Raw genomic sequence first — 14297 nt, forward strand, 5'->3', positions numbered from 1 at the left:
GATGGAGAAAGGCTTCTTGTGGAGACTAGGTTTTATCTGGGACTCTAGGGAAGCCTGACAAGCCAGGTGTGGAAATAGTGAGAGGAGGCTCAGGAGCATCTACTGGGGAGCAAGGGGTAAGAAGGTGGAAAGGTAGGATGGGATCAGATTACAAATGTCCAGCAGAGGTTTCTATATCTAATCCTGGAAGAGATGGGGAGCCACTGGCGTGTACTGAATAGGGAGGGGTGGCATAGTTAAGCGTCCTTTCCGAAGATCAGCTGCACAGTTGAGTTGAGCAGAGGGACCCGAAACAAGGAGATCAATCAGCAGATTATTGCAATAATCCTGACAGGAGGCGATTAGGGCACTCAATAGAAGCAGTGTCAGAGGAGAGAAAGAGGCCCACAAGAGATGTCATAGGTAAAATTGACACGACTTGGCAATTTATTGGACCTAGCTGGTGAAGTGGAGAGTGTGCTGGACCTGGAGTCAGGAAGACTGCTCTACCTGAGTTCAAATATTGCTTCAGACACTAACTAGCTGTGTGACCCATGGCAAGTTACTTAGCCCTGTTGGCCTCAGTTTCCTCATCTGTAAAATGTGATCTGGAGAGGGCAATGCAAACCACTCCAATATCTTTGCCAGGAAAACCCCAGAAGGGATTATGAAGAGTCAGATACAGCTGAAATGGATGGGGAGACAGAATAAAGATTTGAGGATGATATCAAGGCTGCAAGCTTGGGTAACTGAGAGGATGATGGTACCCTCAACAGTAATAGAACATTAGAAAGGGGAAAAGGCCAGGGGTAGAAATTAAATTTAAAATGTCTACCGTTTCCCCAATTCCTGATACCTAAAAAGTTCTATAGGAAATAGTAACTCTATTAGTTCTATTAGTTGGTGCCGTAGTGCACAGAGATCTGGGCCATGAGTCAGAATGATCAGAGTTCAAATCTAGCTTTAGACACTAGTAGCTGTGTGGCCCTGGGCAAGTTACTTAACCTCTGTTTTCCTCAGTTCCCTCATCTGTAAAATGGGGATAATAATAGCACCCAGCACCTAGGGTTGTTGTGAGGATCAAATGAAATAATATTTGTAAAGCACTTAGCACAATGCTTGGAACATAGTAGGTGCTTAAAAATGCTTTTGCCTCTCCCCTCTCATTTCTATAGGTCTTCTGACTCCAAATTCTGGGATCTTTTTGCTTCTCTAATCATCTAAGGAGACCCCATAACATAGGGGAGAAGCAGGGAATGAAGTAGAAAATTCTTAGGAGACCTAGTTCCATGTGCCAGCTCTGACACTCATGGGTAGTATTCCCATAAACAAACCATTTCCAGCCTCTGAATCTCAGTTCCTCCCTCTGTCAAATGGGGAAAAGATTCACTTTTCCCACCTCCTGGGGTTGCTGTGAAAAAAATACTTCATGATCACTTAAGCATGGTGGAACTGGAAACTATTGTTTAATTCAATTCTTTTCAACCAGGAGGCATTGATTTAATGCCCACCCCCATACCAGGCACTGTGCCCATATCTTTGGGGACTTGTATCCCCTCTGTCTTTAGGGAGTTCATATTCTACTGAGGTTTGGTGGGGGCTGTAGTGGTTAAACAATATATACACATGTGGGTTAATGCAAAATACACATAAAATAATACAGAATAATTTCAAGAGGGAATGAGTGCTAAAAATAAGGGAGATTGGGAAAGGCTTCATGTAAGAGGTGGTACCTGAATAGGGCTTTGAAAGAAGCTGGGGTTTCCCTAAAGTGAGGGTAAAAAGGGAGTGCCTTTCTCATGGGGATAGCCAGATTGTACAAAGGCACAGGTCATATGTCACAGATGGGAAACAGCCAACTTGTTAGGGGGTCTGGAATGGAGAGTAGAAGAGGGAAACATGGGATATGCCTGTAAGGGAAGGGGAGGCCCAGATATTATGACATGTTCTGCTTTCATATGTTAATTATGCCCAGAAAATTCAGAATGGACCCCGATATAATATTAGCTCATCTGAACTTGGTAAAAGACAGATGGAGTGAAATAGCCACTCAAGGAGATCTGTTTGCCCTGACAAGGTTCTCCAAGGCTCCATGGGATGGCTGGGCTGCCACTTGCTATATGCAAAGTGTACTTCTAAACTGGTACTGAGTAAGATCCTTCTCTTTCCCCCCACCCCGCCTCTCTCTCCTTCGCTCTTGCCCCCTCCTTCTCTCTCTCCTCTCTCTCCTTTCTCTCTCCCCCTCCTCTCTCTCTTCTCTTTCCTTCTCTCTCTCTCCCTTTCCTTCTCTCTCTCTCCCCCTCCTCTCTCTCCTCTCTCTTTCCTTCTCTCTCTTTCTCTCTCTCCCCCTCCATCTTTCTCTCTCCCTCTGTCTTTCTCCCTCCCTTCATCCTTTCCCCACTTCTTTTCTCTCTCCCTCCCTCTCTCCCTCTCCTTCTCTCTCTTTCCTTCTCTCTTTCCCCCTCCTTCTCTCTCTCCTCCCTCTCCTTTCTCTCTCTCTCCCCCTCTCTCCTCTCTTTCCTTCTCTCTCTCTCTCCCTTTCCTTCTCTCTCTCTCCCCCTCCTCTCTCTCCTCTCTCTTTCCTTCTCTCTCTCCTTTCTCTCTCTCCCCCTCCATCTTTCTCTCTCCCTCTGTCTTTCTCCCTCCCTTCATCCTTTCCCCACTTCTTCTTTCTCTCCCTCCCTCTCTCCCTCTCCTTCTCTCTCTCTTTCCTTCTCTCTTTCCCCCTCCTTCTCTCTCTCCTCCCTCTCCTTTCTCTCTCTCTCCCCCTCTCTCCTCTCTCTCTCTCTCTCTCTCTCTCTCTCTCTCTCTCTCTTTCTCTCTCTCTCTCTTTCTCTCTCTCTCTCTTTCTCTCTCTCTCTCTCTCTCTCTCTCTCTCTCTCTCTCTCTCTCTCTCTCTCTCTCACACTCTCTCTCTCTCTCCCCTTTCTCTGAGTGGGTGTATCAGAGTGCAAAGCTGTTCAGACTGATGGTTTCCCTCCTGAAGTGGAACCTGATTGGGCAGCTATATTTAGGACCAATTCTAATTTTCTGGGGCTAATTAATGAGCGGAATTCTCAGTCACAGGCACTGAGGCACCAGCAAAGTTCACTCTGGTCCCTGGGCAGAAAAAACTTCCTCCCATGGAAGCAGAGAATGGTGACCTGCCAGGGAACCCCACTGGGAAACTTGTCCTGGAAATGTGTTTCTCACAGAAGGGGATGGGAAAGTGTCTGAAATAGTGGGAAGTCTCTCCTCTCCTCCAGGCAAGCCATCCACAACTGCCCATGTGTGGAGAGGATCACAGACATGCACATGCATGTGCTTACATACAACAGACTTCTGTGCCCTGAAATAAGCAACAACAACGTCCCTTTTGTTATACTTTAAAGTTAGAGAGGGGCGAAAGGGGAAAGAGAATTAGCTTTTATGTTGTTCCTACTATGTGCCAGGCAGGAAATGGCATGCAGCCCTACTCAGCATCAGGCCCATGACTGTATTAGATAAATGCCTTTGATGGGATCTTGATCCTTTTCCCTGCACCATTCTCTGTGCTGGGACTTTAGGAACCAGGGAAGGAAGGACTGCCCCATTCCTTCCCCACTTGCTCTTCCAGGGTCTGGCACCCTTGTGGCCTCTGTACCTGCCACCAGAGCTCAGTCTTAGCATGTAGCTCCTATGCAAAGGTTAGACCCAGACACATCATCCAACTGGGGGAAAAGGGAAGAGCTCATCATTCTTCCTGAGAGCAGCTATGGGGAGGGGAGGATTGTAGACACAGTGGGGAAAGCCCTGGCTCTGGAGTCAGAGGATTATAGTATAAGGGTGGTGGAGGGGGTATCATTGAGGAAACCAATCAAATCACCCCACCCCCTTTAAAGCAAGATTCAGGCTGCTGAGCCCTGATACTTTAACCTCTTTTCTATTGAATTAATCTATCATTGGCTTTCCCCTAACTGCCCCAAAAGCCCTTTATCAACTAGAGTGTTCAGATGGGTTAAGGAAACTTGGTCACACCTTGTGGATCATCTTATAAGAGAGAGAGTCAACTCTGGTCCTAAGAAGTGGGGAGCCAGGTGAGCTCCAGTCAAATGCCTGTGAGGGATTTTCTTGGGGGGTGGGGGCAATGAGGCTGAGGCCAAGTTTAAACCCCCCCCCTTACACCCCACCAACCACCTTCACCACCGTCATCTGTTCTTTGATGGAAGAGAACTTCTTAAACATCAGAAAACCAGAGGATTTGGACATTTTCTTTTTTTGTTGTTGTTTATTTATTTAATTAGTTAATTTAGAATATTTTTCCATGGTTACATGATTCATGTTCTTTCCCTCCCTTCCTCCCACCCCTCCTGTAGCCGACGTGCAATTCCATTGGGTTTTACATGTATCATTGATCAAGACCCATTTCCATATTATTAATATTTGCACTAGGGTGATCATTTAGAGTCTACATCCCCAATCATATCTCCATCGAACCATGTGATTAAACAGTTGTTTTTCTTCTGTGTTTCTACTCTCACAGTTCTTTCTCTGGATGTGGATAGCATTCTTTCTCATAAGTCCCTCAGAATTGTCCTGGATCATTACATTGCTGCTAATAGAGAAGTCCATTACTTTCGATTGTGCCACAGTGTATCCATCTCTGTGTACAATGTTCTCCTGGTTTTTCTCCTTTCACTCTGCATCACTTCCTGGAAGTTGTTCCAGTTCACATGGAATTCCTCCAGTTCATTCTTCCTTTGAGCACAATAGTATTCCATCACCAACAGATACCACAATTTGTTTAGTCATTCCCCAATCAATGGACACCCCCCCCCCCATTTTCCAATTTTTTTGCCACCACAAAGAGAGTGGCTAGAAATATTTTTGTACATATATTTTTTCCTATTATCTCTTTGGGGTACAAACCCAGTAGTGCTATAGCTGGATCAAAAGGGCAGGCAGTCTTTTAGCGCCCTTTGGGCATAGTTCCAAATTGCCTTCCAGAATGTTTGGATCAATTTACAACTCCACCAGCAATGCATTAATGGGATTTGGACATTTTGATTGGCTCCTTTGCAGACATCACGGGACAGCAGTGTCTAATGGCATCATCTGCAACAGGAGCCAAGGCAAAGTGGATGTAATGAGGAAAGGCAGATTTGAAGACCCACAAGGAGTCCAGCAAAAATGTGCAACATGCACAAGGGGAGTTTCACAAATACTTCACAAAGGGGAGAAAAGCACTTCTGCTCTTTTTTAGTGTCATGCATTCTAAGCTTCAGTCTGCTTTCCCTTGGACTTTGTATGTATTTGCAGGAGACTCTGCCCCCCCCCCCCAGTTTGGAGGGATATTTTGTACCAACTATAATATTATATTAAATATTTATTCTTAAAGGCTAATTAAGTCTAGCTGAATAATTGATATCAACTGATAATCATGGGACAAAAGCATTTCAATGGGGGCTCATGAGCTCTAGTACTAGAAAGATACCCAACTCTTCAGGGCTAACCTTAGACCCTGAAAGAAGTCAAAGCAGCTTGGGATTTGACTTGCCAAGACCAGATAGGGGTGGGAGAGTGGCTTCAGGGCCTATACTACAATGGGGTCATAGATTTAGTGCTGGAAGGAAATTTAGAGGTCAGAGCATCTCTGAGTGGGAAATGGCCTCAGTGGCCATCCAGCTCAACTCATATTTTGAAAGGAATCCCCATTCTAATATCCCTGATAGAAGTCATTCATCTGCTTAAAGACTTCCAAGGAGGGGGGAACCCATCAGTCCCTTGAAACATCTATTCCCCCTTTGGAGAGCTCTAATAGTTAAGAAGTTTGTCCTGCAGCAACTTTAAACTTGCTTCTTTGCAGCCTTTCTTTGCATAGATAGGTAAACTGAGGCCCAGAGAGTTTAGACAACTTATTCCATGGTCACACAGGTAATAAATGTTAGAGTGAGGATCTCATCCCATGTTTTCTCACTCCCAATCCAGTGTACTTTTTATTTGTACAACTTCTAAACCTGGGTTAGGCCTCCCTCCCACTTCCAGCTCTGCTACCATGTAGGATGCTGGGTGAGCCACTTAAAACTCTCATAATATCTGAAAAGCCTTACTACAATGCCTGGCACACTGTAAGACCTGAAAAATTCTTGTTTCCTCCTGGTCTTGGTTTGAAAATGAGATATTTAAACTTGATGCTCTCAAAGGTATTTTCCAGATATGAATCTGATGACCTCAGGGGTAAAACGATGATGAGGATGATGATGATGATGATGATGATGATGATGATGATGATGATGATGATGGTGGTGGTGGTGGTGATGGTGATGATGATGACGATTTCTGAAGCACTTTAAGGTTGGTTAATTATTTTACAACTGTTTTTTATCATTTGACCCTCATAATAACCCTGGGATGTAGGTGCTATTATTTATCCCCATTTTATAAATGAGAAAGCAGAGGCAGGCAGAGGTGAAATGCCTTGCTCAGAACCACATATAGAGTAAATGTCTGAGGCTGGATTGGAACTCAGGTTTCCTGACTCTAGGTCCAGTCCTTTGTGCACTTTGATGCATTTCTTCTTCTTTTTATAAATTTTATTTGGTCAATTTCAAACATTATTCCTTGGTTATAAAAATTGTTTTCTATTCCTCCCTCCCCTTCCCCTGTCCTTCCTGTAGCTGATGTGCAATTCTACTGGGTATTACATGTGTCCTTGATCAGAACCCATTTCCATGTTGTTGGTGTTTGCATTAGGAGGTTCATTTAGAGTCTTCATCCCCAGTCATATCGCCTCGACCCATGTGATCAAGCAGTTGTTTTTCTTTGGTGTTTCTACTCCCACAGTTCTTCCTCTTAATGTGGATAGTGTTCTTCCTCACAGATCCCACCGTGTTGTTCAGGATCATTGCATTGCTGCTAGTGGAGAAGTCCATTACATTCGATTGTGCCACAGTGTATCTATCCATCTGTGTATAATGTTCTCCTGGTTCTGCTCCTTTCACTCTGCATCAATTCCTGGAATTTGTTCCAATTCACATGGAATTCCTCCAGTTTATTATTCCTTTGAGCACAATAGTATTCCATCAACAACAGACACCACAATTGGTTCAGCCATTCCCCAATTGAAGGGCTGGTGCATTTCTTCTAGTTGCTTCAAGCATCCCTGAGAATGGAATTTGAACACATGTCTTCAGGTTCCAAACCCAGTGTTCTTTTCCACTATTACACTTCCAGTTCTAAATACAGCAGAGCAAAGAGTCTGAGGTGGGTCAAGGGACAGAAAAGAGTGACTGGGACGTTGGAGACAAATTTTCACCCACCACGTTATAATTTTGCCAAGAGTAGTTACTTGTGGGGGGCAGTGTGGTGGGCCAGATTGAGAGCCAGGCTCAAAGATGACAGGTCCTGGATTCAAATATGGCCTCAGATACTTCTTAACTGTATGACCCGGGGCAAGTCATTTGCCTAGCTCTTATCACTCTTCTGTCTTGGAACCAATACATAGTATTGATTTTAAGATGGAAGGTGAGGGTTTAAAAAAAGTAGTTACAGTTACCTACCTCATTCCTAATTGTCCTTCAATGCTCATGATTCCAGCTCTATGTTCTCCAGGGAGCTTTTCTTGATTCCCCACTCCTCCCAACCCACCAGGATTTTCTTCTCTAAGTGCTTCTCTAAGAGCCTCTGTAGCACTCAGTTTAACACGTAATTATAGACTATCTTATCAGATCTCTCTTCCAGCTATCTGCTTTTCCTCTTGTCCATCCCTTTGCTCCAACTGTTTCTGTCTACATCCTTAGTGTTTCCCAACCATGGCTCATTATGGTGTCTCAGGGTCTCAGGGCACCCTCTGCTCCTGCTCCTCCCACCCCTTCAGAGCTGGTGCCAGACTCTGGGGAAAGAAAGCTGAGCCCAGTGGATCTGGGAGAGGATGATGCAAGGTAGGAGAAACATTACCCTGGCAACGACTTCCCCCCTCTCCCTATTCCCAAGGTCCCCTGGCCAACCTTGGCTTTCCCAGTATCCTGTTGTCCTTAGTCCCATAGCCCTTCCGACAAGGCTATAGGGAAGGCTCTGGGTATTACTTCTGCCCTTGGGAGGGAAAGGAGAGAAACAGCGCTGAGCTCAGCAACACTCAGGAGCAGGAAAGGTGCCTAGTCATTCAGAGAGGTCATGGATTTGAATCCTGGCTCCAATTCTTAGCACCCATATGCTTTGGCACACCCAGTCATAGAACCATAGATTTTCAAAGCTGGACAGCCCAACAGGCACCTGGACAGCCAGCCCCTTGAGACATCCAGTAAGGGAGAGCCCCTCTACCTGCTCCCCATCATCAAGAGGAGGGTATGGTGTGGTGACTGGCCTGGGAGAAAGAACCAGACTTGAATCCCACAAATGTCACTTAAAACAGGAAGCTGTTCTCCATCTCTTATAGCGGCTAGTGTTCCCTTCCTTCTGAAAATTACCTCGAATCCTGAATACGCTTACATATGTGCGTACCGGCTATCTCCTCTGTCAGAATGTAAACTCCCAGAGGGCATCACTTTTGTCTCTCTATTGCTATTACTTAGCACAGTTCTTGGCACAGAGTAGGTACTTAATAAAAGCTAATGGATTGATTTGCTGATAGCTGTGCCACCCTGGGCAAATAATTTAACCTCTCTGGTTTCAGAGTCCTTGCCATCAAAATAGGGACAATAGCACCAGCCTTTATAGGGGTGTTATTAACATCAGATGAGGAAAAAAATGCTTTGTAAAGCTAAAAGTGCTATATAAATGTGACCTAATTTTTTGTTTTATGACATTATTATTATTATTATTATTATTATTAATATCTCCTGAGGGAGCCTATTCCATTTTGGGGCAGCTCTCATTGTTTGGATATTTTCCCTTATCTGGAGCCTAATTTGCCTCTCTAGAACTCTCATGTTGTCGTCCATCCCCAAACCTTCTTTCTCCTAGTTCTGTCCTCTGGGACCAAGGAGAATAAAATATCCTTCTGTCCAGAGCCTTTTTCACTTGTCTCTAAACTTTCTCCCTTGGTGAGCCCATCTACTCCCAATGGAGCAATTATCAACTCTATGCAGCTGACTTCCAAGTTTACAGATCCAGATGTTGCCTGATTTCCAAGTTTATGTTACCAGCTGCCTGCCAGTCATCTCCACCTGGATATCCCATAGACCCCTCAAACTCATCAAGTCCAAAACAGAATTCACCATCTTCCTCTCTAAATACACACCTCCTCCAAACTTCTCTGTGGAGGGGACCACTGTCTTTCCATTCTCCCCAGTCCCCAATCTAAGCATCATCTTTGACCCTTCTCTCCAATGCCCATCTCTACCAATTGCCAAATTCTTTTGATTCCATCTACATGGATTGATTCCATCTACACCTTTACATCTATGTTCCCCCTCCTCCTTCAAATACATTGCCATATTTGAATAGACTCTACTCTGGTAGAATATAAGCATCTTGAGGGCAGGGTCTATTTTTCCTTTTGTATTTATATCCCTGGACCATAATAAGAGAGACCTTTCCCCCTCTACCTGCTCCCCACCATCTAGGGAAGGGTATGATATAGTGAATGGCCTGGGAGAAAGAACTGGATTTGAATCCCACAGTGCCTTGTACAAAGTAGGTATGTGTTAAATGTTTATTGCATTGAGTTGAACTTACATGGTAGCCTTTTGAGTCTTTAAGGACACCTAAAATATTCCCCCTAAAATTTTCTCTCCTCCTGGCTAAACATCCTCAATTCTTTCAACCAGTCTTTACATGACCGCCTCCAGTCTCCTAACTGTCTTGGTCATCTGTTCTCCAACTTGTCAATTGTCTTTTATCTCTCAAAGGTTGAATTAGTCTTTTTGGCTTCCATATCACCATGCTGAATTTCACTGGTTTTAATGGTCCCCCAAAACTCCAGATTTCTTTGTAAGAACTGTTGTCTATACTTCTCCTTATCCTATATTTACAAAATTATTTTTAAAAGCCATAATGTAGATATTTATCCTTCTTTCATTTCATATCTTTAGTTCAGTTTATCATTCTCACCTGTTGAGATATTTTTGGGCACAGAATTTATTGTCTGGATTAGATACCCACTTCAGTTTTGTGTCACTGAAAATTCATCTTCTATGTCTTTATCCAAGTAATTGATAAAATTGTCTAATAGCTCGTGGATAAGTGCAGATCCTGGACTCTTCTAGAGACCTCTTTCCAAGAGTTTATAGATTGTTTTTTTAACCCTAATTTTTTTTAAAAAACCTTTACCTTCTGTCTTAGAATCAATACTGAGAATTGGTTCCAGGGCAGAAGAGTAGAAAGAAGTAGGATTAATTAATTAATTGGGGTCAAGTGACTTGCCTTGGGTTATACAACTAGGAAGTATTCACCTCGTTGCCCCTTTAGTTTTAATATTTTTAAATTCTATACTTAACAAACTAGATAAAACAAGCATTTTATATACATCATGCAACAGATGGAGAGGATTGTACGCGAAACTGTAAATATCTTATAGAGCTTGCATTTCTTTTTAAGTACATAATAAATTCAACATGTTGATTTTGTAGAGGTCCAGCTTGTTTTTTAATTCCTTCTGGTCTTCCTTCTGTTCTTTTCTCATTGGGGGTGGGGTGAGAAACCTTATCCCTAACTCTACCTCTTCCTTCTACATCCCCACCATTAAAAAAAAGCCAAAAAAACAACAACCTGTGAATATATACATTATCAAGCAAAGCACAATTTCATAAATCATTCTTTTATATTAAAAATTTTAAATATAGTCTCATTTTGTATCTTAAGTTACACTTTCGTCATGAGGTTGCTAGCTATTCATCATCTGGAATTGTGGTTTGTGACTACATTGATCAGAATTCTTGAGTTTTCCAAACTTGTTTTTGCAATGTTGTAATTGCATAGTTTGTTCTCCCCATTCTTCTCACTTCACTCTGCATCAGTTCATACAAATCTTCCCAGGTTTCTCTTAAACTATTCACTTACCCTTTGTTGCAAGGGAACAATATTCCATTATATTCCTATATCATAATTTGCTCAGCATTTCCCAACCCTTCCCAAGAAGGACACATCTTTACATTTTTTGCTATCATAAACAGTTGCTATAGACTGTTTTTTGTACTAATGACATCTTTTGTTCTTTCTTTGATCTCTGGCAGAGGAGGTAAAGATTTAGTATTGGTATCACTGGATCAGAGGATATGCATAGTTTGGCAACATTTTGGAATCAGCATGGACTCATCAATGACACTTCTTGGAGTCCTCTTATTTTTCCAGTCCTCCGTCCATCTAGCTGTATTCTTGTTTAGTCCAAACCCTTCTATCATTTTCACAAGGATATCCTGAAAATCTTTGCTTTTCTAAAATAACAGTAAACTCTATCCACAAAATTCTCCCAATCTACCAGCTGAATAACCCTGTCAAAAAAGGAAATGAGGTTAGTCTGGTTTGACCTGTTCTTGATGAAGCTGTGCTGGCTCTTTGTGACCACTGTTTCAACTCTGGGAAAAGGAGATGATTAGAGAGGAAAGAAAAGAAGGGAATCTGGGTCTTCCATCTTTTTATACTCCAAATGCACAAGATATGATGTTCCTCATACCCCCACTCCAAGCTCATAGACCTTCCTGAGTAAAGTTCAATTTTTTTTCTTCTTGGTGTTCAAGGCCCTCTATAATTTGACACATTTTTTTAGCCTCATTGCATTTTAATCCCTTCTTCGTGCCCTATGCTTTGGTTTTCCCAAAATGTCTGGTACTCTCCAGCTGCCTTGTTTTAGCTCAGGCAAATCCTGATGTTTAGAATGCTTCCCACCCCCCTTCTTTACTTGTTGAATTCCCCTAAATCTTTTAAAGCTCAATTCAGGTATTATTTCTTCAAATCTGAGATTCTGTGATTCTGTGAATAAATGAACTTTGGCTCCCATGAGCTCCTCTTCAAATACTGCTCAAACAGATCAGAAGATTAAAGTCATTCCTCTGGCTACTTCCTTTCCTTTCCATTTCAATGCCCATCTGTTACTCTCAATGTTACAACTGCCTTCTTCAGACAGTGATGCATAGTGGATAGAGCAGTGAATTTGGAATCAAGATATCTGAGTCTTAATCCTGACTAAGATTCTTAGCAGTCATATGACCAAGGGCAAGTTACTTGGCTTTAAGAAACTCAGTTTTCTCATCTGTACAATGGGTTCCATAAGATTAAAGCTCTAGGAGGGACCCCAGAGGTCATATAGTCCAACACCCTCACTTGACAAATAAGAACACTGGTGAGAGATGATATGTCAATAGCCACCAGGTACATTTAAGTCAAATTCAAAATATACAGGAGGTAATTGCAAAGGAGAAATCATTAGCATCTGCAGAAACTCATAAAGACCTTCTGCAAAGAGTAAGATTTGAGCTGATTTTTGAAAGGCATCAGCTAAACTAAGAAAGAGAGGTGAGAAGGGAGAACATTGGGGGGGGGTTGTTTTTCAGTTGTGTCTGATTCTTCATAATCCCATTTGGATTCTTGGTAAAGATAGCAGAGTGCCATTTTCTCTTCCATCTCCTTTTGCAGATGAGGAAACTAAGGCAAACAGGGGTGAGTGACTTGCCCAGCCAATACGCCTGAGGCGAGATTTAAACTCTTGAAGAAAAGTCTTCCTGACTCTAGCCTGGCACTCTAACCACTGTGATCATTCCATTGGAGTTAGTCACTGCAAAGATGTGGAGATGGGAAATACAGTGGGATATTTGAGCAATAGCCCACATACCAGGATAACAGGATCAAGGTATATATGGAGGTGGATCACAAAGCTGATTATAGGGGGGGATTAGATTATGAAGAGCTTTAAAGACCAAACCAAAGAGTTTGATTATGGGAGTAATAGGGAACCACTGAAGTTTCCTCAAAGAAGGGAGGTCAGACCTATGCTTTAGGAAGATCACTTTGGCACTGAAAGGTTAAATGGCCTGCAGTGGCTAGATACTTGAGACTGATTAGGAGGTAGTTGCAATAGGCCAGGCAAGAGGGCCTGGAGCACAGTGGTGGCTGCAAGAGTGGAGAGAAGGAGATGTATGAGAGGGATGTTATGGAAGTAGAAATGGCCAAATTTGGCAGTGGATTGATCACGTGGGCTGAGTGAGAGCGAGGAGCCACAAGTGAAAAAATGCATGAATTGAAAAGGTATTCTTTTTTTTATTAGAAAAGATGATTTAATTAATTTAGAATATTTTTCCATGGTTCCATGATTCATGTTCTTTCCCTCTCCTCCTCCCACCCCCCTCCTGTACCAATGAGCAATTCCACTGCATTTTACATGTGTCATTGATCAAGATCTATTTCCATATTACTAATATTTTCATTAGGGTGACCACTTAGAGTTTACAGCTCCAAACATATCCCCATCGAACCATGTGATCAAGCAGCAAAAAAGTATTCTTGATAAAATAAAGCGCTACAGACACAAGAGACCACACATAGGGAAGGTTTCAGTTTCAAGTCACATGGAAAGGGACAGTACCAAGGCAGATGGATGTAATACATCTTCTTTTTAAGTAATATTTTATTTTGTCCCCAATTACAAGTAAAAACAGTTTTTAACATTTATTTTAAAAATTTTTTTGAGTTCCAAATTTTCTCCTTCTTCCTTTCTTCTCCCCTCCTCCCTGAGATGGCAAGCAATATAATGTAGATTTTATATGTAAAGTGTCTTCTTTAAAGTCATTTCCACTGATGAAGTTCCATCATTTTTTTTATTTTAAATTAAATTTTTTTTTCTTCCATGGTTCCATGATTCATGATGTCTTCCTCCCCTCTTCCCTCCCTCCTTCTGGAGTTGACAAACAATTCCACTGAGTTCTACATGTGTTATCACTCAAATCTGGTTTCCATATTATTCATTTTTGTAATAGAGTAACCTTTATCAATTTCTGATGATGAACCATATGCCAGGACCAAGAACTCTGAGGTCTAGGACTTTCTTGTCTGGGTCTTCTGTAACTATGGCTTTAATGTGCACAGAGATAATTGTCAAACTGTGTCTCCATTGGGGTTACTTCCCAGGATGATGGTTATGAGGACTGGGCTAGAAGAAGAGCCAGTGGTCTGGGACGCACTGTTTTTCCCAAAGCTCAGGGCCCTAGGCTGTCTCTATTATTGTCAGGATGGGGTAATAGGGGTTTGATTTGCCTCTTGTCTTTTCCGTGGGGTGCTTTGCTGCTTCAGCTAAGTTATCTTGCCTCCCCCTTAGAAGGTCAGAAATTTGGTGGGAATAGCTGGCGCCTTCTCTGCAGGAAATGCTTCCCCAGATGATGGCTGCAGGGGTTGAGTTGGAAGCAGGGCTAGTGGTCCATTGAGGGGTTGGG

The sequence above is a fragment of the Monodelphis domestica genome, chromosome 3, assembly GCF_027887165.1.
Source record: "Monodelphis domestica isolate mMonDom1 chromosome 3, mMonDom1.pri, whole genome shotgun sequence".
Lineage (NCBI taxonomy): Eukaryota > Metazoa > Chordata > Mammalia > Didelphimorphia > Didelphidae > Monodelphis > Monodelphis domestica.